We start from the raw sequence: 25,888 nt of genomic DNA, 5'->3' as shown, positions 1-25,888 counted from the left end.
GTGCAGTGGCACAATCTCGGCTCACTGCAACCTCCGCCTCCTGGGTTCAAGTGATTCTTCTGCCTCAACCTCCTGAATAGCTGGGACTACAGGCATGTGCCACGACACCCGGCTAATTTTTTGTGTGTTTTTAGTAGAGACAGAGTTTCACCATGTTGTTCAGGCTGGTCTTGAAGTCTTGACCTCAAGTGATCTGCCCGCCTCAGCCTCCCGAAATGCTGGGATTGTAGGCGTGAGCCATTGCGCCCGGCCTCGAACAAATATTTTAGTGTCTCCATGTACCAAGCACCACTGTCTAGGTCCTGTGATTACCAGGGTGAGCAAGATGGACCTGGGGCTCTGTTCTGGAAGCTAAAGCCTAGTGTCAAGACAGTAAAGAAATAACAAAGTTATTCCAAACTGTGGCAACTGCTCTAAAGGAATAAAACAGCATGGAGAGAGACACTAACCTGGGAGACTCACTTTTTATCTGGGTGGTCAGGGAAAACCTCTCTTAAGAAAGGCAATTTAAGCTGAAACTTGTTGAATGACAAGGAACCAGTCTAGCAAGAAGGGGAAAGGGAGAGACGAAGCTGGGAGGAAGAACTTTTCAGCAGGTTCAGAGACTGAGGTGGGTAACAACTTGAGATGTTGGAGAACTCAAAGGGAGTCACTGTGCTGTGGTTCACTCCTGTGCTCAGTCCCTGGCCCTGAACCCAGCTACTACTGAGAGAACTGCACGCCCAAGGGCAAGTTACAGATTAGTTATCTGACCTGGAAAATGTGGATAATGGTGCCTCCTCAAAGGGTTGTGCAGATTAAATAAGAAACTGTATTCATAGCTATGGTATTTTCTTTTTGTTGTTGTTACATATATTGCTGAATAACCAAATTTAGCTCCAAATGGAAACTTTATAAAGTGCTAACTAATAACAAAAATCCAGAAATACATTACAGACAAAATTAAGAATGGGGGAATCCAATTAAAAATAGAAGCCCTCTACTTTTCTATCTCCAGAAAGAGGGGAGCAGATCTTGTTTTTTCTTAGTGTTTCTGCTTGGAGAGGAACTTTTCCAAATGGCATCTAATTTTTTTAAAGCCAAATTGTACAGCTGTCTATGCAGAACACTTTTCAGCATTTTAGTGTTTTAAGTTGGAAACTACTTATGTTCCTCCATCAAAGGTGTATGTATTCTCTTAAGGCATTCTAAACAAATGTTAGACTTTTAGTTGGTGGCGATTTAAAAATTTGTTTGTGCATGATTTCAAGTTTCCTCCAAAAGTTTTCAAAATAATGTCACATACTCTAAAACAGTATTGAATGCTTTGAGGCAAATGGCAGGCTTTTTGACTAAGTAAAAATAGGATAATGTTCGGGTTCATAAACGTAAGAAATTAGAAGCAATAATAAATCAAGGGAACTATGTAAGAAGAACAGCATGGCAGGTTTCGCTTTAAACTCTCCCTAGTAACCATATTGCACATGTCATCAGAAGACACATTCCAACCCTGCAAACGGAGCAAAGAACTGGACAGAGAGTGTCATTTAATGCAATGTTAAACAACAAGCCCTGAATTAAATTGCTATTTTAGGTTTGGGTGGGACCTTTGCATCTAAAGTATTGCAGTTTTACTCTGTGATTTGGGTCTGTTGGGTTCCAGTAAAAAGCAGGTGCTAACACTAGCTTTGAAGGATAATATGAAACTGCAAGAAGAGCCAGGGCCTACCAGTTTGTTTTTCAGTCTATTTTATTTCAGTTCAAAGCATCATTGCAGACAGGCAGCCCCGGAAAACAAGCCACACTTTGGCAACACTCACCTGCTTTTGGAGATTGAGGAAGACTGAGTATAACCCAAGTGTGGCTTGTTTTCTTGGACTATCTGTCTGCAATGATGCTTTGAACTGAAATAAAATAGATTGAAAAACAAATTAGTATGCCCTGTTGGCTCGTACTGAGTATTTACATTACCCTTCTCGAGTACTGCCTGAACCAGCACCCTGAGGGAAGGCAGTGACCCCTCAGCCTCTTTCAACTCTTCAGCAGAGTGAGCTCTTTGATTTTCACAAGGAAATTGAATTGGGATATATGGTTTTCTGGATCTCCAATAGTCTGCCTTCCAAAGCCATCATCTGGATAATGTGGAGAAAGCAAGCTACTAACCACATAGAGGAAAGAATTAAATATTAAGGGCATTTAAATTGAGAGATGAGATTGTCGCTTTCTGTAAGTCTAGCAGAGAGTGCAGTATTTCATTTGCAGAGAGCATGCAGTTTTGAGACTCTGGCAGCCCTCAAGAGAGAGAAGGATAAGGAAAGAAAGCCAGCTTTCCTTACATTTCCCTAATGTTGTTATTTAACTCCAAATCCTCAAAATTATGATGCCACGTATTTCATTTCCTCACATAAATGTATTATGCTGATCCATGTAAGTCAGAGATTGTTAATCTCAGGGTAAATGGTTGAATTTCAGGAGACCCATGAATCCTTTGAAGTTGCCTGCAAATTTGTGTGAATGTCATTTTTTCTGGGGAGAGAGCCAGTTACTTTAATCTGATCTCAGAAAGGCCCTTGACCCTTTAAAAGGTGCAGAGCCAACAATGAAACATCACATGTAACATCACCTAACTGAAGGCGCGATGAGAATCTCCCCCGAAACCAGGTACTGTTTCACTGCTCTGTAACCTTAACCTCAGATTTTAAGTCTTTTCAGGCTTTGTTTTGTGTCTAAAGTGGTCAAGCATAGTTGAATGTTTGTGTAACATAGATATCTGCCCATTGAACTGCTTCATAAATGCCTTAGAGATGGTTGTTGTTAATTTACATGAGACTGGTGAGATGTGGACCTATTGTCTAGGCAACCTCGTTAGCAGATATCGTAACTGTTTCTACTGATAGAGGAAAGGAGGAGGTAGTGGAAGCTCACTGCTTTGTTTCTAGGCATCAGCTTCTTGCAGATGGAGTCAGTTCCTCAGACTTACGAAGGCTGGGTTAAAAGGGAAAGAAGGCTGGGCACAGTGGCTCATGCCTGTGATCCCAGCACTTTGGGAGGCTGAGGCAGGAGGATCACTTATGCAAGCCCAGGAGTTGAGGCTGCAGTGAGCTGTGATCAGACCACTGCATTCCAGTTGAGACCCTGTCTCTACTTTTTTTTTTTTTTTAAAGGAAAGAAGAAGAGGGGAGGGGATAGACTTGAGGAAGCAGAGGATTAAAGAAAGATAGGCTGTTTCCCTGCATTTGTCCAGAGAGTCCCCTCTCTTTATGTCTGTGAAAAGAAAAAGCTGCTATATTGAGGCAAAACCTATCTCAGAATTTAACTAGTACTTGGACTTCTGAAAAACTCAATTCATAAATGTAATTTCTGGTTTTATTAGTACCCAAAGGGAAACAAAAACAAGGAAATATCTTTATCTTAGGATATTCTGTAAAACTGGGACCTCAATAGAAAACTCCTATAGGCCAAAGTTTGGCTCATAGAGTGTTTAAAAAGTAGTTACTTCCATTGAAGCATTAGAGATTTTCCATCTGTCTGACCCCTGGAGGCGTTTGCATGAGCGACCTCTGCTGCAGGCACTAGCGTGGTTCTGGAACAGGACCAAACAGTAGAGGATGCTTTATGCAAGAAATGGGCCAAGAAGGATGAGGAAATTAGAAACAAAGGATTATAACTGTAAATAATAGCTTTTCAGGCTCCAAATATTGGTTATTTGTTGGTTAATATTTGTTAGCTAGTGTTAGCTATAGTGGGGTTATTTTTAGCGTAAAAACAAAGGTGAACGGTAGGTGATTCTATTTCTTATTTTGAGAAAATACTGTAAGAGGTAATCTAACCTGCTAATTTCATCCTATTTCTCAGCTTTCTAGGACTGGGGCCTGACCATTGAGTCTTCCCGAGTTTTCCTTCTTGACTCCTTTTGCTCCTTGTCCCCATTAGCTCCAGAAGATGGTCTCCAGGGCATTGGCAGCAGTGAATTTGCCATCTTTCTTCCACCTGGTACTTCTCCCTGGTTCTTAGGCTCAGTGGATGGCACCACAGAGTTGCCAAAGGCAGAAACCTGGGAATGGTGCCATGATATTCTCTTTCAGCACATATTTAGTTAGGCTACAAGACTGTTGATTTCTTCTACCCTTTCTCTTCCTTTGGTTAGAGTTGCTATAATCTCTTGTCCTGGATTATGAAACAGCCTTCTAGTTGGTCAGCGGCTTTCAGCTTCATTCCTCTCCAATCTATTTGGTACACTGTTACCAGTGGTCTTTATAAAGCACAGATCGGAATATGTGATTCCCTTGCTTTAAAACTCTTAGATGGTTTGCCTGCCCTTAGGATGGTCCAGCAAGTGCTACCCTCCAACTGTGGCTGTGCCTGTCTCTCAAGTCTCTGAGCAGCCCCTCCTCCCACAATTCACCTTATATTGAGCACCAGTTGAAATCTCTCAGTGGCCACAGGATTTCATCCTTTCTGGGGCCAGTGGGCCACGTTCCAAGGCTTCAAGGCTGCTCCCTCTCCCTGGACTTCCCTGCTGCTGGTATCAACCAGGCCAGTAGCAATGCCATTATCTACACTGACCTTTATATTACTGAATGCTGTTTGGGTTTTCTGTTATTCCTTTTTTCCTTAGAATGTATGCTACTTGAGATGTGTAGTCAGATATTGTCTTAAAGTCACTTGATGTAATTATCTTCTGTGTAGTTGTATCACCAACTTCATAAACAGGCTCTTTTTCTTGAATACTTTTTTAAAAAATTAATTTATTTTGAGAATGGATTAGGAAACTGGCCAATTTTTATGGTTTTTGGTAGAGATGGGGTTTCACCACGTTGCCCAGGCTGGTCTTGAACTCCTGGCCTCAAGCAATCCACCTGCCTCGGCCTCCCAAAGTGCTGGGATTACAAGTGTGAGCCACTGTGCCAGGCCGTCATTGGTTTTAAACTTTAAGGATTGCTATTAAAAATTAAATTCCTTTTTACCAAGAAGTTTTTATTTCATACCTAAACCCTTCTTCTCTGTTTCTCCTGTCTTGTTAACAAAGTATGCTGTTAAAGTTTTGGGGTTTTGCCAATCTGTCAGGTAAGAAATAATATTTCAGTATAGCTTAAATTTGTTGTTTCTTTTTACGAGATAAAGGATATATCATGTCTGTGATACAGATTGCAAATATATTTTTCCAGTTCTCATATGCTTGACTTTGTATATATTGTTTTATTTCTATCCAAGTTTTATATCTTTATATAGTTGTGTTTCTCAGTCTTACCATGTATTGCTTTGGATTTGCAGTCATAGTTAGGATATTTGCCCCACTCTCAATTTATGGAGCATCCATTTATATTTTCTTCTAGTACATGTAAGGCTTATGGTTTCACTTTTTAAAAAACATTTAAGACTCTGATCCATTTGAAATTTATCTTAGTATTTGGTTTGAGGAAGGATCTGATTTTATCTTTATCCCAATGGCCAGTCAGTTGTCTCAACAGTACTTATTAAAAACTTTTTTCTTCACTGATTTGAGATGCTGTCTTTATTGAATACTAAGCCTTTGTATGCATTTAGATTTCTTACTGGATTTTCTGTTTTGTTCCATTGGTTTGATTGCCAATTCATATGCTGTTACAAAATCATCTTAATTTTAGAGGCTTTATCATTTAACATCTGGAAGGGCCAATTTTTAAAATATTGCTCTTTTTCAGGGTTTTCCTGGCTGTTTTTGCTTGTTTATTCTGGCATATGAACTTAATAATCAATTTGTCTGGTTTCAAGAGGAGATGACTTGATGGTATTTTTATTAGGATTGTGTTACATTTTATAAATTAGCTTAGGGAGAACTAGCATCTTTACCATATTGACTCTTCTATCCAAGATTATGGTCTGTCTTTTCATTTGCTCAAAGCTACTTTGGTGATTTTTCAGGAGTGTTACATGTTTTTCCTTATATAAAATCTGTATGCTTCTTTTTCAGTTTATTAGACCTTTATTCTTAACATTTAAAAAATAATAATTCTGTTTAGAATCCCTCCAGAGGATCCTAGAGAAGTTCTACACACCCACATATTCCAAACATTTTGTATGTGACTTCAAATTATTCCTAGATACCTCCCCGCTTAAAGCTCATCCTATTATATTGTTCCCTAAATCACCTTCTTTTGTTCGCCTTCATCTCTTTCTCACTCTCACCTCTTAGCACTGTGTCCTGCATACAGTTCAGTCAGAACATATTTGCTGAATGGATGAATAAAGTAGTGAGGGGAGAATGAAGGTGGGTGAAAGAGTGAGAGCCCGTCAGACTCTATTTGGAAAGGTCATCCTTGTTGTATTTCTAAGTCTGCAGCCATTGATTCACTGGGTCGTGGTACTTGGTTCTCCTCTTTCCTCCATTCCAAAACTTTTTTAAAAGTTCTGGTGAACTTTAAAATTTTCATAATATTAAAATATAATAATTCATGTCTTAACATTATATGACCTTTCACATCATGTTGATAATAATAGTTACCATTTATTGAACACATACAAAATACCAGGCAGTGTACTAGGTATTCTACAGTATTGTTTCATGTAACCCTCACAACAACTAAGCAATAGGTATTATTACTGCCGTTTCTAAAAATTAAGAAAATTTTCAAATATAAAAGTGAGAGTAGCATTATGAGCTCCCATATACTTGTTAACTTCATTTTACGCTTGAGAAAACAGGTTTTGAAAGGTTAAGTAACTCAAGGTTACAAAGCTAACGTCAGATTTAGAACCCAACTCTTTATAGCTCCTTACTAAAAATTGTTTTTCAAATTTTAGGCTCTAGCTGGCCAGGGAAGAGCAGAAGGAAAGGAGAGAGTCAAGAGCCACTCTTCAAACTAGTATAGTATTATAGAAGACTCTAATAGTAGTCTTCCCATCTACAAATTCACACCCAGATATTTCCTTCTCTACTCACTGCAGACAGTAAACCCTCCCATCTTTCCCCCTTTACTGCTTCTCATGTGCTCTTCTCACTCTGTCTTCTATTTCTCTAGTTGTATTACTACAATCTGATATTGGTTGGTTTTCAAAGGCTTGCCACTGTTTTGAATACTTACCTCCTAGTATGATGTCGTGAACATAGTGGGAACCAATACATTTAAATTAAATAACAGTGAAACTTGCTCTTAATGATTTAGCCTATAAGTTTGGCGTGGTACTTGTTACTTTTGAATGTTGCTCTGAAGGCCTGAAGTCATTCAGTTTGACCACTCTAGACACAAGCTGCTCATTCAGTTGGTGCTCTGCTGTCAGTTCTCCTCAGTTGTAGTCAGGTTAAAACCAGAGGGAGACTTGCTAAGGTCAGAGTCCAAGACAGCAGAATAATTGGCCCCTGGAGTTCCGTTGTTTTTTTTTTTTTTTTCTGGACAATAAAATGTTGAGGATGAAATTTCCGTATATTCCTTTGAACATTTTTGAGCAAATACTATAGAATCCCATAGGCTCTTTCCCAACATTAACAGCAATAGAGAAGTTATCCTCTTTTACGTTTTTTTGTTAGCTCCTTAAGTTAACCCTCTTGACATACTCCCTGGTGATGGAGGGAAATAGAGAGATGAAAATAATTCCCGCTTCTTCAAAGACAAAAGAAAAAGCTTATAACACTAGGAGGAGACGAGAAAGGAGTTGATCTGTGAAATGTACACAGAGGGGTACTGAAGGCTGAGTGATCTGAGTAGTGTGATAGGACAGTGTTGCTGGAAGTTGGGGGTCTGTAGTCTCTTCAGTGCTCTGGTACTTAACTACAAAAGTGTGAAGAAAGAAGGATTTAAGCTGAAAGTGGTCTCTTCTTCCCAGCTGTGCCATAAGCTCCTTGAGAGCAGGGATTATGCTGAATTTCTTCTCTGTGTAGTGCCAAGCCTCAGTTAAGGTCATTCGGCTGAGCTCAGTGACAATCTGCTGGATTGACAAGCACATCTTTTTCGCTGATAGGGCTGGGACACAGCCTTGGGGCCACGCTGGGGCCACATGGGCTCCCACATCCTTCAGCTGCCCTGTTACCAAGGTGCACAGCCTTGAACAAGTAGGAAGTGGCAGGGAGGGTTGAGGAATGTGTGTGTGGTGTCTCACCTGCACAGAATAAGTAGGCTCTACATCTCCATTATCTGTTCTTATTTAAAAACCACTTCATTAACAGGGTATCCTTGTAATGCCTCTGAACAGAGAAGTTATCAAAAAGTAGGAGAAAGAATCTAAGGTTAAGAACTTCACCGCTTTTTAAATTTTAAAGTTTGGGCAGTATCACTCAGTGGTCAGTTTCGGCTCTGGAGTCAGACAGATGAGTTCACTGACTGACTCTACCACTCACTGGCTTTGTGATTTGGGGCAGGTCATTTAATTTCTCTAGGCCTCCACTTCCTCAGTTGAAAGTGGGGTTAATAATAGTAACTATCTCACCGGTTTTGCAAAAATTATTTAAGGCTGCCAATGTAAAGTGCTTGGCACAATACCTGAGATATAATAAATGCTTAATAAATGTTAGCTATTATTGTTAACCTCTCAAACGCATTCTTCTTCCCTTTTCCAAAATGTTGTCTTCTTTACGTTCCACTTAGAATATATATCTAAGCCATAGGTAACAGGAAGAGTCTCATTTCTGTCATTAATGAACTGGAAGATCTTAAAACACTTTACATTTCAAGGCTGTGGTTTCCTCATCTATGAAATGTGGGAATTGGGCCAGGTGATTTCAAAGTCCTTTGCATCTTCTAATTTTTAATGAGTTTAAGGTTTTGTATGAAATCTCTGATTATAGCCCAGCCCTCTTGTTATGAGAAGTCGGACTCTCCCCACTTTCTCTCTTTCCTGGCTTAGTCTCATTCCAGTCCAGCTGTATGAAATGAGCAATGCAGTTGTCTGTGAATTCTTTTCTTTTAAAAAAATTATGTGACATTTGACATATATAGAAGATACATATGTAACTTGAAAGTGATGAAGCAGAATGATAAAAAGCAAATACTTTGATAGGTGTATTTTATGCTTCCTTCTCCAAAGGTAGTAACACCTAACATTTAGTGACTGTTAACAGTGTTACAGGAACTGCTGTTTATGTGTATTGACTCATTTACATGTAGTAGCTCATTCATACAACTACCTCATGAAATAAGCACTAATATTATCCCCATTTTACATATGAGAAGACTGAGGCCAAGAGAGTTAAGCAACTTGACTAAAATTTAGCTGGTAAGAGGGGCAGAGCTGGGATTCACGTTCCTGGTTCTCTCTAGAGCCTGCGTGCCACACCTTTACTGTAGAGCACATAGCCGCTGGCATCACAGTGCCTGATGTGTTATTCTTTAGTTGCCAGGGCCCCTTAATTTTTACATTAGATGGGTATCTGTGAATTCTGGAATTTGGTACTGTATTTATATGTGACCCAGATTTATTCCCTGATGAAGAAAAGTGTATTATAATCAAGCTGATGAAAACTTAGGTATCATCCGTGTTTTCAGGGCAGAGCAAAATGCCTTTCATTACCAGTGACAAAGCAAAGGGTCTTTTTGATACCTAAGAGGTTGGATTTGAAAGCATTGGAGTGGTAATTGCTTGTTGAGACTCCTAACTGCAGGATGGAAAAGTTGGCCTTAAGTATAATGTGGTCACAATCCCTAATCACTCATTAGATACATGTGTCACTCAGGAGATTTTGCAGTTTGGTCTGTAAAGAGTTATCTTGGATGAACTACTGGATCAGAGCAGCATGGCCTGGAAAGGCACCTAAATCTCTCAAAGCCTCCTTCTGTTATAACAGTCTTGAAAATTGCTTGTTTCTATGGATTAGTCAGAAGATAAGAGGACATAAGCAGTTTGTTACGCTGAACATTTTGATATTTTGCCTCATTGTATTTTGTAGAACACCTCAAAAGAAGTTTGATTAGAAATGGAGAGAATCTGGAAAAAGAAATTAATTGAAAAGAATGGTTATTATAGGCACATCAGGAATCAGATGCTACCTACCAGTTTTGAAAACAAACCTTTCTAGTGGTCCTTAATCTTCTCCATGTCTCTATCTCCTTGACAATCTGTGAGATGATAGTGGTGGGGCAATGATCATGATCATGGCAGCTAGCAGCTAATTATTGAGCACTTGCTACGTCCCTGGCCTATGGTGCCAGTGCTTTAGGTGTAACTCATTTAATCTTCCAGCAGCCCAATGAGAAAGGTACTATTACTATCTGCATTTTGTAGATGAGGAAACAGAGCTCCTAATAGGTTAGGTAATTTGCCCAGGATCACGCACTTTGTAATTGAACATTCAAGATTCGCACCCGGGTAGTCTGGCTCCAGCTCTGGCCTTTAACCACTAAGCTACATTGCTCAGGAAAGCCGTGGGCCCTCTCCCCCTGGAAGTGTGTAGTTGGGCAACATTACATGGGCAGTAATTTAAAGAACTTCTGGACTCTTCTTCCCCTATCCAGTCCATTGATTTGGGTTCAAACCCTACCCTAGACTTATGTCAGTTCCTTTCAGGCAGAGATTATGTCTTATATCTGCGTTTGGTACATAGTAGGAGCTAAATAAATGTTTAATGAATGAATGGTACGTTGGAAATGACACTAGCTTTAAAGCCAGCCCCAGCTGTCTGGGTTTTTATTCTTAAATTTCCTGTTATAAGGTTTATGCATGTTTACTATAGAAAATTTTATAACATATGAAGAAGAAAATAAGTCTGCCATAATGACAGTACCTAGGATAACCACTCTTAGCATTTTTCTGTATTTTCTATATTTTTAAATGCAAATATGTATATGCATGCACACATATTTTTAAACCAAATTGGAACTATACATGTATTCAGTTGCATGCTGGTTGTTTTCTTTTTAGTATATCCAGAGCATTTTCCTATGTCATTAAAAACCTTCAAGTGCCTTTTTTTCCCCCAAAAAAGTATTTATATGTAATTTACATATCATAGAATTTACCATTTTAAAGTGTACAATTCAAACATCTGTGTAACTGTTATGGGATCTTTAGGGTGTCGATTTTCTTCCTGGAAACCTCTGTTGGCTGTTGGCGCCTTTGCCCAACCTCTTGTCCTGCATCCAGGTATGCAGACAAGTGAAGGGTGAAGAAAACAAAGAGCAGCTTTATTTAGTGTTAGAACAGCTCAGAGGAGACCCGCGATGGTTAGTTCCCCTCTGTAGGCAGGCAGGTTGTCTGTGGAGTGTTCAGCTCTCAGTAGAGAGGAAGCCCTGGAGAGGGTAGCTCCTCTCTGCTTGCTGGTTGACTAGACGTCTGCTGCTCTCAGCAAAGAGGAGGCCCTGGAGAGGGTAACTCCTCTCTGCAGGCAGGTCATTTGGCGGTCTCTGCAGGTCTCTGAAGTTCTCAGCAGAGAGGGTAGCTCCTCTCTGCAGCTAGTCATCCCATGTCTGCTCAGCTGTGGCTGAGTCCGGGGCTTTTATGGGCCTCAGAGGGGAGGAAGTGTGGTATGTGCCAATTGGCCCATGGGTGGCCATGGGCAGGCCTGGAAAAGGCACCAGTTCCCACTCTGGTCAGTGGGACTGGCAGCCAGGCCCCCAGCCTTCAGGCCTCTCCCTGGCCTGAAGGAGGGACCTTACTGGGACCTGCCCCCTTCTACCTGGGACTCTGTCTGCCTGCTGTTGTTCATGGTGCTTGGGCTCTGCCCAACTTTGCTCCCAGATTGAGATCGGAGTGGGTGCTGATAGCAGGGAGAAGCCAAACAGTGGGGGCAGGTGCTTCTGAGCCTGTGAGGGTGGGGCCTTCCCAGACCCCCAAGAGTGCAGGGATGCCTGAGTTGCAGCCATGGTTTGGGGGATTTCAGCTGCCCCATGGGGGGCAGGGCTTCTGCCTGCTTCTGGCTCCCCAAGAACACAAGGAGGCTCATATCTGCAGCCACAACTTGGGTGGTGCCCCTGCCTGCTCCGTGGAACATGTAGCCCTGCCCAGGCCTCCTTGCTTCAGCCAGGATGATGGCAGGCCAACTGGATCAGCTGCCACCATTATAACCATCACCACTTTCCAATTCCAGAACGTGTTTTATCACTCTGAAACCCCCCTGTACCTGTTAGTAGTCACTCCCCATTTACTCTTCCCCAAAGGGTCTGGTAACCACTAATCCACTTTCTGTCTCTATGGATTTGCTTATTCTGGACATTTCATATGAATGGAATTGTGTACAGCAATATGTGGCCTTTTATGTCTGGCTAAACTGGCTTTTACTTAGCATAATGTTTTCAAGATTCATCCATGTTGTAGAATGTATCAGTACCTCCTTTTTATGGATGAATAATATTCCATTATTTACATATACAATATTTTGTTTGTCCATTCATAAGTTGATGGACATTTAGGTTGTTTGCATTTTTTGGCCGTTAGGCTTAATGCTCCAATGAACATTAATGTACAAGTTTTTGAGTGGATCCATGTTTTCATTTATCCCAGATATATACTAGGAGTGGAACTGCTGGGTCATATGGTGTCTCTGTGCTTAACTCTTTGAGAAACTGCCAGACTGTTTTCCACAGGGGTGGCACCATCTTAGGTTCCTACCAGCAATTCCGTGAGGGTTCCAGTTTCTCCATATTCTCAGCAACACTTGTATTTTCTGTTTTCTGTTTTATTTTATTATACCCATCCTAGTGTTATGTGAAGTTGTATCTCACTACAGTTTTGATCCGCATTTACTAATGACTGATGATGAACATCTGTTCATGTACTTATTGGCCACTTTGCCTGCCTTTGGAGAGACGTGTATTCAAATCCTTTGCCCATTTTAAAATTGGCTTATTTGTCCTTTTATTGTTGAGTTGTAAGAGTTCCGGATACTAGATTCTGGTACACTATATGTATTCTGAATACTAGACCTTTATCAGATATGTGATTTGAAAATATTTGTTCCCATTCTGTGCAGTGTCTCTTTACTTTCATGATGATGTCCTTTGATAAACAGACATTGAAAAATATGATGAAATTCGATTTATTTATTTATTGGGGGATTACATGTTCTTTTAGTGTCATATAGAGCCTAATTTTATGGCTGCATAATATTCCATAATATGGCTGTATGCCATATTTACTTTAAAACCTCATATATTTCAGTTTGTCTGCAGGTTTTTTTTTAACCATTAATACTATTGCTGCAAATATAGTGTACATAAATATTTCATTGCATATATAATTAATTATTTCTGATAGATTCCTAGAAGTGATTCTAAAAGGCATAAACATTAACATTTTTTTTTCCTGCTACTATCATGGATTTCTCATTCTTTTTTATCTGGAATTATACAGCTTGTATATAAAGTAACTCTGGTAAAACATTCAAGCAGTGCAAGTAAAGTGTACTTTTCCCCACCCTGCAAATTCTCGAGTCTCTAAGGACATTTTTATAGCTTTAGATGAGCAGATTACTCCCAGATTATTTACCAGCCTTGTTTCCTAAAACGTTTTACCAGATTATACTTCCATCAGCATTGTGTGGGTACCTAGCCCATTGCTCCCTCTCCTATGTTATTAGTGCAAGTAGTTTTGTTTTTGTTTTTTGAGACAGAGTCTCGCTGTGTCACCCAGGTTGTAGTGCAGTGGCGCAATCTCTGCTCACTGCAATCTCTGCCTCCCTGGTTCAAGCAATTCTCCCACCTCAGCCTCCTGAGTAGCTGGGATCACAGGTGGGCACCACTACGCCTGGCTAATTTTTGTATTTTTAGTAGAGACAGGGTTTCACCATGTTGGCCAGGCTGGTCTTGAACTCCTGACCTCAAGTGATCCTCCCACCTCAGCCTCCCAAAGTGCTGGGATTACAGACATGAGCCACTGTGTCAGGCCTGTTTTTTTTTTTTTTTCCTGATAATAATAGCAGGCTGGGCACAGTGGCTTATGCCTGTAATCCCAGCACCTTGGGAGGCCAAGGCAGGAGGATCCCTTGAACCCAGGAGTTCGAGAGCAGCCTGGGCAACATAGGGAGACCCTGTCTACAAATCAAAAAATTAGTCAGGTGTAGTGGCTCATGCCTGTAGTCCTAGCTACCTGGGAGGCTGATGCAGGAGGATTGCTTCAGCCCAGGTGGTCAAGGCTGCAGTGAGCCAAGATTGCACCACTGTACTTCAGCCTGAGTGACAGAGCAAGACCCCATCTCAAAAAAAAAAAAAAAAAAAAAAAGAGAAGCTAATACTTATTGAGCATTTACTGTTGACAGTCACTTTGCTAAAGCAATTCAGGTGCATTCTCTCATTTCATGTTCACACTAAAACTATAAAGATGTTAAGGCTCACAGTGATTAAAGTGATATGCCCAAGGTCACCGAGTAAGTGTTCAAGTTAGTTCTGCCAAATCCGAGTCCACGGTCTAAAACACTATTTCCCAATTAAATACTGTCACTGAAAAACTTTTGATTCCATGTTTTGATTTGCGTTTCTTTAATTATTCACCAGGCTGAATTTTTAATCAGTTTATTGACTTTTAATTTTTTGTGAATTATCTATATTTTTCCTTTTAAAATTTAAAATGTTAATGTTTCCTTTTTTTTTTTTTTTTTGGAGACAGGGTGTCGCTCTGTTGCGTATGCTGGAGTGCAGTGACACAGTCATGGCTCACTACAGCTTGAAACTCCTGGGCTCAAGTGATCCTCCTCCCTCAGCCTTCCAACTAGCTGGGAGTATAGGCATGTGCCACCATGCCTGGCTATTTTTTTTTTTTTTTTTTTAGTTTTTGTAGAAATGGGGTCTCGCTCTGTTGCTTAAGCTGGTCTCAAACTCCTGGGCTCAAGTAATCCTCCTGCCTTGGCCTCCCAAAATGTTGGGATTATAGGCATGGGCTGCCATGCTTGGTGTTTCCTTATTGATTTGTATCTTTCTTTTTTGGTTTGTTTAGTAGGGACAGGGTCTTGCTCTATCACTCAGGCCGGAATACAGTGGCACAATCATAGCTCACTATAGCCTTGACTGCCTAGGCTCGAGTAATGTCCCCACCTCAGCTATCTGAACAGTGAGGACCACAGGTGTACTCCACCACACTTGGCTAATTTTTTTGTATTTTTTTTAGAGATGGAGTGTCACTATGTTGCCCAGGCTAGTCTTGAATTCCTTGTCTCAAGGGAACCTCCTGCCTTGGCCTCCCAAAGTGCTGGGATTATAGGCATTGAGCCACTGTGCCTGGTTGTCACTTCTTATATGCCATGAAGTGTTCACTGGTTTATCATTTATGTTTTAATTTTGTTGATGGTGTTTTGTTTTAAAGCTTACATTTTTATGTAGTCAAATCTATTGATCATTTGTGAATTTCTTCTGTTTCCTTTATGTGTAGAAAAGCCTCTTCCAGTTATGTTTTCATTAATGTATTACTTCTTTTTTTTTAAGAGACACAGTCTCACTATGTTGCCCAGGATAGAGTGTGGTGTCTGTTCGCAGGTGTGATCAAAGAGCACTACAGCCTTGGCCTCCTGGCCTCAAGCCATTCTCTTGTGCCAGCCTCCTAAGGAGCTGGGACTACAGGTACATGCCATTGCACCCGGCTATATTATGTTAATAGTCACCTAAATGTTTTTGAGGTCAAGTCACAAATCCACCTGATAGGGTTTTTTTGTTTTTTGTTTGTTTGTTTGTTTGTTTTTATGAGACGGAGTCTTACTCTGTCACCCAGGCTGGAGTGCAGTGGTGCGATCTTGGGTCACTGAAACCTCCGCCTCCTGGCTTCAGGCAATTTTCCTGCCTCAGCCTCCTGAGTAGCTACCACGCCCAACTAATTTTTGTATTTTTAGTAGAGACGGGGTTTCACCATGTTGGTCAGGCTGGCTTTGAACTCCTGACCTTAAGTGACCGCCCGCCTTGGCCTCCCAAAGTGCTGCTATTACAGGTGTGAGCCAGTGTGCCCGGCCCCACCTTATAGTTCTAGTGGCAGTGGATTGGGAAATTTGCAATCATATGTTTGCATATATTTTGGGCAGTTTTATGACTTAAAGATAGTTATTTTTTTGCTGAGAGAGCCATTAGTGGTTGAATTTTAATCAACATTCGAAGGAAAAAATGATAAACAGGCTGTATAACCAGCCTAGTGCTTCAGCAGCATGTGAGATGCATGGAAGCCCTCCCCACTGAAGCCCTGTTGTGTGTACTTAGGAGTTTGGTATCTTGGTTCAAATACTGGCTTAAAAGCTCAGAAACCTGGATCCTGGTTCTGGCCCCGCTGTTGCCTGTTATAGATTTATGACTTGAGCAGGTCACTTGATTTCTATCAATTTTTTCATCTGTAAAATAATAGGGCTGAATTACATAATCTCTGAGGATAATTCTAGTTGCATAATCCTGACTGTTATCCTTCTGATAAGGAGTCATTTCATGTACATTTGGTATCGATAAGTTTTTTATAAAGTTTTAAGTGGCATGAAGGAAGGGAGAGTAGTAACAAGTGAATGAAGTGTGTGGGAGAAAGGAGTGGGTGGGGGAACAGAGAAAGGGAACGAGGAATGAGTCTGCCACAGCCAGTGTATGGCAGATGGCCCAGAAGGAAGCTAGAAGGGGGATAAATCTGAAGTGAGCTGGGAGCTTCATTGGGCTTCGGCTTCTTGAAGGAGGAGTAGTTCTGATCTGGTATAGACAGATGTCCCGAGCGTCAAAAGAAAAGCCTATGGTCAGGGCCAGTAGGAGGGTACTCTGAGAGAAAGAGACTGAAAAATTAGCACATGGTCATGATTATTAGATACCTGCCAAAAGTTATCTCAAAGACAAAGCAATGCAACTATATCAATAGAAACTGGAGCCACAGAAGAGTCTAGGAACCCCGTAATAGACGAGACATCACAGGATGTCAGTTGGCAGTGCCCGTGCCGTGTAGTTGGCCCTCAGACTCCACCTGCCGGGTTGTGGGGCCAGGCATTTACTTTAATGGTAAAGACAGAGGCACCAGGCTTCCACTAAATGTTGGTTGCATACACCTAACTTCCTTTGCTGTCTTCTATGATTCTGAAGAGACTTTCTGATGATATTTGAACCTTGCCATTTGAATTTTTTCACAGATAACTGCAAAGAATAGGTATATTTCTCCTTGTGAATTAATGAATTGCCTTTCTGATTTGTGCTTCTTCTGTGTCTAGATAGTGTTATCCAACCTTCTCAAGTCCAGTTAACTTTAAGACTTTGACAGGTTAAGATTTCTGTATCGGCAAGGTTGACAACCAAACTAGACCTTTTGGTAAATTAAGTTGAAGCCATCTTGGAAAGTCTTCTGGCAGCCAGCCAGCTGGCCTATTCCAATAGCACTCTTTCCCAGATAACATATCACCATCCATCCTTTAGCAGAGACCAGCAGAAAAAACAAGGAGCCTCAAATGCAGGCACTCCTGCCAGGCCACCCAGCAGTCCATCTCTGCCTGTGAGGGATTGGGGAATGATGGCAGTGAGCCCAGAAATACTGTCAGCCAGAGAGATTAAAGTAGTAGTTAAGAACACGGAGCCAGGCACATCTGCATTTGGGCTCTGCTCAAACTTATTAGCTGTGTGGTCTTGTGGGTTATATAACCTTGCTTGACATTAGTTTCCTCATCTATAAAATAGGGATATAATGGTATCTACCTCATTGGGATGTTAGGGGAATTAAATGAGAAAGTGTGTGGAACGTGCTTAGCACAATGCCAGACATTATTACCATGATAGAGCAGTTGATGACCTTGCCAAAGGCATTTGAGAGCCTCAAGGATATGAAAAAGGGCAGAGACCAGTGGACTGGGCAAAAAAGATGTTTTAATCACCTCCTATTCACCCCGTCCGAAGAGAGAGGGATTTCCACCGTAGGGTTATAGGGGTGCTGAACACATGACACCTGACAGTAGACAGATGAGCTTGACAGCTGTAGTCACATATACTCACAGCCTGGAAGCTGGGATACCGCACACCACGTAGGCCCACACGGGAGCTGCACTCAAGAGCAGAGTAAGCCACCGGCGAGGGGCTGTGGGAAGCAGCCTTTGTAGTGTCAAGAGCGGATGGTGCCCCCTGGTTCTGGCCAGAGGATATGATTGGCTTGTTTGAATAATTCCAGGGGCTGGCTGGGAACTGTAACCCACTCACTTCTCAAGAATAAGCAAGAGCTGTACCTGGTCCCTTTAGTAAGGAGGATTGTTTGGGCAGGGGACCTTATCTGTGGAGCACAATGGTGAGGTGTACTTGTGGTAGGCCATTTGAGGCCCTCGAGATTATACTAGATGTCAAGTAAGCATGTAACTGAGCTGCTTTTTTTTTTTTTTTTCAGAGTCTTGTTGTGTTGCCCAGGCTGGAGTCTGGAGTCTGGAGTACAGTGGTACAAACATGGCTCACTGAAGCCTCAACCTCCTGGGCTCAAGTGATCCTTCCACCTCAGCCTCCCAAGTAGCTGGGACTATAGGCACAGGCCACCACACCTGGCTAATTTTTTGAGTTTCTTGTAGAGACAGGGGACTTGCCATGTTGCCCAGGCTGGTCTTGAACTCCTGGACTCAAGTGATCCTCCTGCCTCGGCCTCCCAAAGTATTGGGATTACAGGCGTGAGCCACTGTGTCCAGCCTCATATTGAGCTTTAATTTTAGACTTTACACCACAAAAGAGAATACTAACCTTGAAATGCTGTTGAATACAGCTTTCAGGGGATCTGAGTAGGAGGCTATGGGAGAGAAGTAGAGGTGTTTGATTCTGTGAGAGACAACAGATGGCATAATGGCTAGAAAGGAAATGTCACAGTAGGTCGTATATTGTGTCATGAGCCAAGATCTCTTCACTGTGTTCAGTTCAGCATATATTTATTGGCTGGCTGTACCATTCTAGGTCCTTCGAGGCTTAACTAGGTCTGGTTGACCATTTCCTAGATCAGGAGCAGTGTGTCCTGGCACAGGATCCTGTTAGGTCTAGTTACTTTGGCAGCAACTGGCTAAAGCCTGGGGCCCTAGAAGATAGGCTGCTGGAATGCATTCCAAAAGAGTTTGGGTTGGTACCAGGAGGCCACAGAGCTATTTGCCTAAGGCCTGGTTGTTAGGATCCTCCATGTCGTATGGATTTATTCCCAGAGATACTTTGGACATTGTTTTTCTGTCTGGAGCCAAGGGCAGGTGCAAAAGAGGGATTTGAGGGTGACTTGTGACTTTCTAGAGGTGAAGTGTTGCTTAAAACATATTTGATAATAATTAGATGTGATTTGAGATTAGGCATTGTTGTACAGCACTTTGCTACTCAGAGATGGTTCCTTGGACCAACAGCGGCTGGGTCACCCGGAGCGTATTAAAAATGAAGAGTCCGAGGCCCCACCCAGAACTTCTGAATCAGAATCTTTTCATTAGCAAGATCCGCAGGTGATTCTTATGCACATTAAAGTGTGAGAAACTGTTCTAGTGGATAAAGGGCATGAGCTTTCGGGTCAGACTGACTGTATGAAAATTTCTGTTCCTCTACTGATTTGCTATATGTCCTTGGGTCTGTTACTTAACTTCACTATCAGGGGCTTATTTGTAAATTGGGTTTAACTGTCTTGCTGGCTTGTTAGTATTAAAGGAGGTGATATGGAGAAAGAGCTTAGAAACATAGTAAGGTACTTAAATATCAGTAGCTATTAGTGGTTATTTGATAAATAATATTCTAGTATTATTTAGAATATGAAAAGAGAGTACAGGATATCATTAGGGCTGACCCAGCCATGCGATGTGAATTGGTGATTGAGAAAAACATGGTCTCCTGAGCGGATGGGGCAGTGGATGTGTTTGGCTCACTGACCAGTTCCCTCAGGATGAGACTGTAACTGCTCATTTTAAGTAACCAAGCATTGACAGCTATACTCTTAATGGCTTGTAAGCTCTTAGAAGGGAGAAATTATCTGCAAAAGTGGTAGCTAAATCTTAGCATTCAGTGAGGCCTTGGCATTATAGAGGAAGGAGCCATGTCTTAGGAATTGAAACCTGAGTTCGAGTGTGGATTTTGCCATTTATTAGCTCTGTGGCCCTTAACAAGGCCGTTAACATCTCGGAGCCTTAGTCCTCATCTGTAAAACGAGGATAAGTGGGATTATGAGCTGTAAATCCCAGTATATAAGCAAAGTGTTATTAGCATCATCCCTACTTGATATCTATAGCAGAGCTCACTAGACAGCCTCCCAAATCCCCAAAGGTGAATTTTATGCCTGATTCACACCCTTTAGAATCTTCAGTGCTGGCATTCTTCAGAGCTGTCCTGGCTGCCTGGATTTCCCAATGACTAGAATAGAATGTACCTTAGGAAGGCATACAGGCCATTCGAGTATCGCTCCAAATCTTGGGGAGTGGAACCGAAGCACACTAGCATTTGGGAAGGAATCATGATGACAGTGAAAGCATTTGAAACAATGATGATACATGTGAGAGATACTATCATGAACCCAGGAGTGTGAAACACAGAAATCTGCATCTCTTACACTCCACATTGTTGCCTTTCAGGCCCTCGGTACAAGAGAACAGACCAAATTACAGCAGCTTTTGAACTTGAGAAATCTGGGCCTACTAAAAGCTACAGTCACCCTTTCCTAACCTTACCAATCCTCCTTGCATCCTCAGAAATAATTGCTAGGGGTTCTCTTTTAACTTAGCTCATCCCTTAGATACCTTACATTTTAAGTCATCTTTTTGTGTGTAGCAACCCCCCCATTTCTTGTTTCTGAATGTGTGATCTTTGCTCTAATTATGTTGAGAGTGCCTGTTATTTCACCTGACTCTGGTTGTTTGTGAGCTACTAAGTAGCCATGAGGTTAAAACAGACTAGGATCAGAGAGCATCTCAGCCTCTCAGGACCTTAGTTTCCTCCTTTAAAAAGGAAGGAGATTGGACTAAGGTCATTTGGTCATGCGACAAGAGTATGTGATAGATAAAGTAATGAACTTCTGTTCGGTGAAAGCAATGAATAGGGCTCTCCAAGGTCCCTTTCAGCTTTCTGGTTCCAGCAGAGCCCAGGCCTCAAAATAGAAGTCAAGATTTTATTCAGAAGATAGGGATTACCAGTACCAACAATAAAAAAAAACGAACAGGTAAGGTTGCATCAAGCTGGAACACCCAAAAAGATGTCTCAGACCACGGGATAGGTCTGCCCATAGGAGGGTGCAGAATTGTTAGGGGAGACAGAATCGAAGACCTTGATCAAGAATTAGAATGACTTTTCTCTCTTGGATATTGAAATACGGAAATCCAGGCAGAGATGGGTCTAGCTTTTGCTTCATGAACCTCCAATTGTTTATTGGGAGGCAATATATATATGAAGCCTGTTACTCCTTCCTAGTGCTAATGTGTTTCCCTTATTAGTCCATTCTGCTGGTCACTAGCAAAGCTCTGCTTAAATTATGCTGTTCCTAGTTCAGTGTGCCTTTCTCAGAAAGCAGGCATTTAAGTTCCTCTGCTATTGTCTGGACTCGTGCTCCATACTTCCTCTTACATGGGTGTTTTTGGAGATCTACCTCTGGCCATCCCAGTGTCCATAACAGCGATAGCAGTTACTTATCAGGTGCCTTTCCAAAGCCAGGTGCGGTGCCAGTTGCCTGCAAGCATATGTTATTTCCAGCATATGTGCCAAGTATGTCTCTTTAGGTCTGGGTTCATGTTTCTTCCTTTGTCTGCAATTCTTTTTCTTTTCACCTTGTCTGTTGAAATTGAACCTTGAAATTACCAGCCCTAGTCCTTCCCTTGCCACTCACTGGGATTAATCTGTTTTTTTCTTCTGTCCTTTTCTTCCTTTTCCTCTTCTTGTCTCTTGTGGATTGAGTTCTTTTAAGAGTTTTCTTTTCAATCATTCCAGTGTTGGATTCAGGATTGGATTACCATCTCCCTGTGGACAAGGATCTTGTTTTACTTACCTTTCCTTTTGCTCCCACACAGCACCTAGCAAGGTACTGAGTAAATGGTGGGCAGTTGACCCACAAATAGTTAATTATGTATGTATGTTACCACTGACTGGTATGAGGACATGTGTGTATTGCTGGCTGAAGACTTAGGGGAGAATTAGTACAATAAATTGGAGAATATCAGGTCCAGTTCCCTGAGGCACAGAAGAGAGCCCCTTACCCTCTAGTAGTAGCGGCAAAGGCTTTTGTCTTGTTAGGGAACTTGCCAGCAATTGCGGATTACAGAACATCCACTTTATTGATTTAAGCAACGTAGATTGAGACTGTAAATATTTAGTATTATTTTCCTCCCTCATTAAAGGGATTCCATGTTTTGTACAAACTTAGTTCTCACTTGTACTTTTTCTGGTTTTTCTCCTGTGTATGACTGTTGTTTCCTTATAACTTAGAGGATCCTCAAACTTTCTTTTGAGACAGTCTTACTCTGTCAACCTGGAGTGCAATGGCGTGATCTCAGCTCACTACAACCTCTGCCTCCCAGGTTCAAGTGATCCCCCACCTCAGCCTCCCGAGTAGCTGGGACTACAGTCACATGCCACTACACCTGGCTAGTTTTTTGTGTGTTCTTTAGAGATGGGGTTTTGCCGTGTTGCCCAAGCTGGTCTTAAACTCCTGGGCTCAAGTGATCCGCCCACCACAGCCTCCCAAAGTGCTGGGATTACAGGCGTGAGCCACCACGCCCAGCCCTCAAACTTTCAAATCCTTTTTGGAAGTAGACAGAATAAAAATTTAAATGAATAAATATTCTTTGTGCTCCTTTTGGAAAGCTGGCCTAGTTTCTACTTTGTGTTGAATTCCCATTTGTGTTTTGGGTCATTATGCGGCACTTGGTTCAGCCAATTAAGTTTCCTCTTTCTAAGTATCTTTATTCTATATCAGTATAGTCTTTTCTTGAGGCTTTAATATTGTTCCTTTGAGGAACATTCATCTTTCTGGTACTCTTCTGTTGCTTAAACGTTCTTCCCATGGGACCTTTGACAATTTTCTCAAGCCTAGCAATTCAGTTAAGTACTTAATAACATAAATAGGTTCCCTCTATACCTGAGTCTACATGACTTCGAGATTCCAACATGCAGTGTTCCACTATGCTTTCTTACCTCCGGAAAGTGCCCTTTCACCACATGACATGACATCTAGTGCTATATTCTGTCTCCTCCATTTACTTCCTTACAAAGAAAGTTAGGCAGAAACAGTAAAATATATATTAGAGACTTTTACATTTCAGTTGGGACATGAGCAAAATATAGTTTAGCCTGTATAGTGTATTTCCATAGCCCCCAAATCACTAATGTATCCCTCATGATTATATATATTTATTTAATAACAGAATTGTGTTCCTGAAAGTGGTATGTACAGATTCTAGTTTAATTGTTTATTTACAGATAAATACTTAAGGTATCAAGTCAGATGGCTAGTTTCAAAACTGTTTAATGAGGATGATTTCATAGCCTTTCTCGGAGCCAATAATAAGAGCTAACACATACAGTGCTTAACAATATGCTAGGCACTGTTTTAAGTGTAAATACACCCACACACTAATAAGCAACATAGAGCTGGCTTTTAAGAAATACAGTTTTGGGAGGCCAAGGTGGGCAGATAACGAGGTCAAGAGATCGAGACCATCCTGGCCAACGTGGTGAAACCCCGTCTCTACTAAAGATACAAAAATTAGCTGGGCATGGTGGCACGCGCCTGTAGTCCCAGCTACTCGGGCAGCTGAGGCAGGAAGATAGCTTGAACCCGGGAAGCGGAGGTTGCAGTGAGCTGAGATCGTGCCACTGCACTCCAGCCTGGTCAACAGAGCGAGACTCTGTCTCAAAAAAAAAAAAAGAAAGAAAAGAAAAGAAAGAAAGCTAATTAAGATGGTAGAAATAAGTCCAAATATATTACTCATCACAATAAATAAATATTAAAGTCTCTTATTAAAAGGCTGGTCTCAAACTCCTGATCTCAAGTGATCCTCCCGCCTCGGCCTCTCAAAGTGCTGGGATTAACAGGCGTGAGCCACCGTGCCCAGCCATCTTCATTTGTTTTTTGTTTACCGTACTTTTCTTGCCTTTCTTCTTCCCCTTTCCCACCTACTACTGGATTAATCACATTTTCTTTATTCTCTTTTATACCTCTTGTTTGTAAATATTCAGTTTCTATTCCCTTGTATCCTTGTACATAAACGTACATAGTTTACTTAACAGAGGCTAAAGGTGTTATTTTGTCGTCCTTGACTCTTAGAACATCCTAACTTTAGTTTCTCTCACTTTTTGTGTTGTTGTTGATTTTTAATTTCAGAGAGACAGTGGATTACAGTGTTTAACAGTACAGAACTCCGTGTCAGACTGCCCAATTTTGAACCCCACACTGCCACATACTAGCCGTGTGGCCCTGAGTGAGTTATGTAACCTCTCTGTGCTATAATTTTCTTTTTTTTTTTTTCGAGACAGAGTCTCGCTCTGTCGCTCAGGCTGGAGTGCAGTGGTGCCGTCTTGGTTCACTGCAAGCTCTGCCTCCTGGGTTCACGCCTTTCTCCTGTCTCAGCCTCCTGAGTAGCTGGGACTACAGGTGCCTGCTACCACGTCCGGCTAATTTTTTATATTTTTAGTAGAGATGGGGTTTCACCGTGTTAGCCAGGATGGTCTTGATCTCCTGACCTCGTGATCTGCCCACCTCGGCCTCCCAAAGTGCTGGGATTAAGGCGTGTGCCACCGCGCCCGGCTCTGTGCTATAATTTTCTTACCTATAAAATGGAGATGATGAGTACCCACTTCATAGGGTTGTTGAAAGGATTAAATGAGTTAATATACGCAAAGCATTTAGAACAGTGCCTGGCACATAGTAAGCACTCATTATGTGGTAGCTACTATGATTGTCATTATTCTACTTTGTTTTTAATCTCCCCTTCCCATACTCATTTTTAGATGTTGGTGCATTTTAGATATATTAACATATTAAGTAATTTTTAAATTGAGATATAATTAACATACATTACAATAATCTTAACTGTTCTATTTGAAGAGTTTTGACAAATATCTACTCTTGTAACCATGACCCAAAATAAGATGTAGAACATTTTTCCATTCTCATGGAAAGTTTCTTGGTGTCTCTTTACATTTAATGTTTTTACTACTCACACCACCTCTAGAACCACTGTCTGATTTTTATCATGGTAGATTAGTTTTGCCTGTATTTCTACTTTCTATAAGTTGGATCATATAGTATGTACTCTTTTGTTTCTGGCTTCTTTGACATAACATGTTTTTAAAATTTTATCTGTGTTCTTGCATGTATAATAGTTCAGTCTTCATTATAAGAAATTGCCAATCTGTTCTTCAAGTAGGTGTACCATTTTACACTTCCACCAACAGTGTATGAGAGTTCTGGTCACTCAATGTTCTCACCAACATTTGGTGTTATCAGTCTTTCTGATTTTAATTATTTTAGTGGAGATGATGTTTGATAATTCTTTTGTTTGCTGCTTGCTATTTTTTTCTTAGCATATTTATCCCTTCTTTCTGGTTCAGTTTCCTTCTTATAGTAATTCTTTCAGTGACAGTCTCTGAGTCTTTTATGTTTGTTTATAAAGTCAGCCTGACCTGATAGTTTATCATATAAATACTTGGTTGATTGGTGTTTTCCTTAATATTTGAAAACTGTTGCTCCATTTTCTTTTTACATCTATTATTATTAATGAGAAGTCTGTATCAGCCTAGTTGTCATTCTTTTGTAAGTAATGTGTTTTCTCTTGGTTTGCTTAAATATCTTTTTCTGTGTTGATGTTTTGAAGCTTTTATTCTTAAAACTCATTCTTTAATTCTAGAAAATTCCTAGATATGTCTTCAAATTGCTTCTCCCACATGTTCTCCAGTGTCTCCAGCTGGAACACCTGTTAGATGCATGTTTGGCTCTCTCATTTATCTTCTATGTCCCTTAACCTCTTTTTCATATTTTCTTTTTAACTACTACCTTCTAAGAAGTTTTCTCAGACTTTTCTTCCTAATCACACATTTTTTCTTTAGCTTCATCTAATCTATTCATCCATTGATGGATTTCAGTGACTTAATTTTGTAGTCCTGTA

At 41.1% G+C, this 25,888-nt stretch overlaps 1 protein-coding gene across 5 annotated transcripts in view; it reads left to right on the top strand.

Moving 5' to 3' along the window:
- Positions 1-25,888, top strand: part of ZBTB40 (zinc finger and BTB domain containing 40) — a 79,335-nt gene that overhangs the window by 2,207 nt on the left and 51,240 nt on the right. The window contains exon 3 of one of the 5 annotated variants that reach the window (XM_063701909.1): positions 2,452-2,640. The exons of 3 other annotated variants lie outside the window; for them this stretch is intronic. The gene's annotated coding sequence lies outside the window, so the exon portion shown is untranslated. Of the gene's footprint in view, positions 1-1,907; positions 2,641-25,888 lie in introns of those variants that run through there. One more of the 5 variants, XM_055387368.2, reaches the window with a different exon arrangement.

The sequence above is a fragment of the Gorilla gorilla genome, chromosome 1 (genome assembly GCF_029281585.2).
Source record: "Gorilla gorilla gorilla isolate KB3781 chromosome 1, NHGRI_mGorGor1-v2.1_pri, whole genome shotgun sequence".
In the NCBI taxonomy this organism is placed as follows: Eukaryota; Metazoa; Chordata; class Mammalia; order Primates; family Hominidae; genus Gorilla; species Gorilla gorilla.
Note: the sequence above shows the minus strand (reverse complement) of the source record. Positions and strands in the feature narration are given on the sequence as shown.